Below are 1,477 nucleotides of genomic sequence, written 5' to 3' on the forward strand. Positions count from 1 at the left end.
CAAGATATCCATAAATATTGCAGGTTTCTCAAAAAGACCCTCTACTTATCAATCATATCTACATGCAACAAACGAAAAACACAAAAGAGTATATACAACCCACCCAAAGGAAGGGAGGGCGACCCACATCCAGGCAAGGGAAAGGAGAGCCGTCCCTCGCCTGTAGGGGCAGAGGACAGTCGACGAAAATCTCGATTGAAAATGAGACCGAGGTCCCAAAGATAAGTCTACTGCTGGAGAGAAAATTCTCTCTCTAAACTATTAGAGAGAGAGTCTAAAATTTTGGTTTAGAGATCCACCTAAGAGGTGGGTACCTTTAACCGGTTGTGTTGGTAATAGGTAAACAAGCAGGCTGTGCCGATCCCTGTCAAAGGAGATGCCAAACATCTCCTCTTTCTACAAACACAAAAAGAATAATATATATATATATATATATATATATATATATATATATATATATATATATATATATATATAAGAAAGTATATGACAATAATATGGCAGCAATTTTAAGCTAGGTTGTCATATTTATTTTACTTAATTTATAAATGAGTAATATCTAAGAGTATTTTAGTCACTTGTTTTTTTTTTTTTTAGAAATCACTCGATATTTGAAGTTTATTAATTCGATTAATTTGGATTCGTATCAGATAGACCCATAAAGGAGAACAAAGCATTTTCTTTTAAGTTTTAAAAGTATTTCATATTTAAAAATTGAATTTAAGATCACTAATTAAAAGAAAAGAAACTTCTATCATTTCATTTCTCCCTTTGGAGGTTTAGTCCTTCCCTTATTTTAGTTGTAGCCTGAAACTCCTATAATAAAATTAATATATAAAATATGTTAATATATATGCACACACTTAGATGATAGCTCAAGCGATGCGGTGGAATATTTTCGTTTTATTTAATTAAATAAAATTATTCTAAATTTCTTAATAAAATAATATTTTGTTATTAATTAGATATATTTAGTATTAAAAAATAAAATATTAATTTAAAATAATTAGAACGTGGCTAATCTGTAGAGTAGTTTGAATAATTAAGAATTAATAAATTTCATAATTATTAAATTAATTATTTTTTATTGCTTAAGTAATTATTGAAAAATTATATAAATAATTTAACAAATTAATCATTGTAAATTAAGTATTTACAAATTTTCAAACTCAACTCAACTCAACTCAACTAAGCCTTTATCCCAAAAATTTGGGGTCAGCTATATGGATTCGCTTTTTCCACTCTGAATGATTTTGGGTTAAATCCTCAGAAATGTGTAATGCTTCTAAGTCATGTTGTACTACTCTCCTCCAAGTCAATTTAGGTCTACCCCTTTTTTTTTTTTCTATCCTCTAACCTAATGTGCTCTACTTGTCTAACTGGAGCCTCCGTATGTCTACGCTTCACATGACCAAACCACCTCAATCTCCCTTCTCTCAACTTATCTTCAATTGGCACCACTCCTACCTTTTCTCTA

The 1,477-nt window shown here is 29.9% G+C and overlaps 1 non-coding gene across 1 annotated transcript; it reads right to left on the reverse strand.

Annotated features, from left to right (window-relative positions):
• Positions 1-274: 274 nt before the first annotated feature.
• Positions 275-406, reverse strand: LOC131179793 (U6atac minor spliceosomal RNA). Its single transcript, XR_009148679.1, has one exon. It is a non-coding gene; the product is annotated as a U6atac minor spliceosomal RNA (small nuclear RNA).
• Between the last annotated feature and the right edge of the window lie 1,071 nt (positions 407-1,477).

Source organism: Hevea brasiliensis, chromosome 4 (assembly GCF_030052815.1).
Source record: "Hevea brasiliensis isolate MT/VB/25A 57/8 chromosome 4, ASM3005281v1, whole genome shotgun sequence".
NCBI lineage: Eukaryota > Viridiplantae > Streptophyta > Magnoliopsida > Malpighiales > Euphorbiaceae > Hevea > Hevea brasiliensis.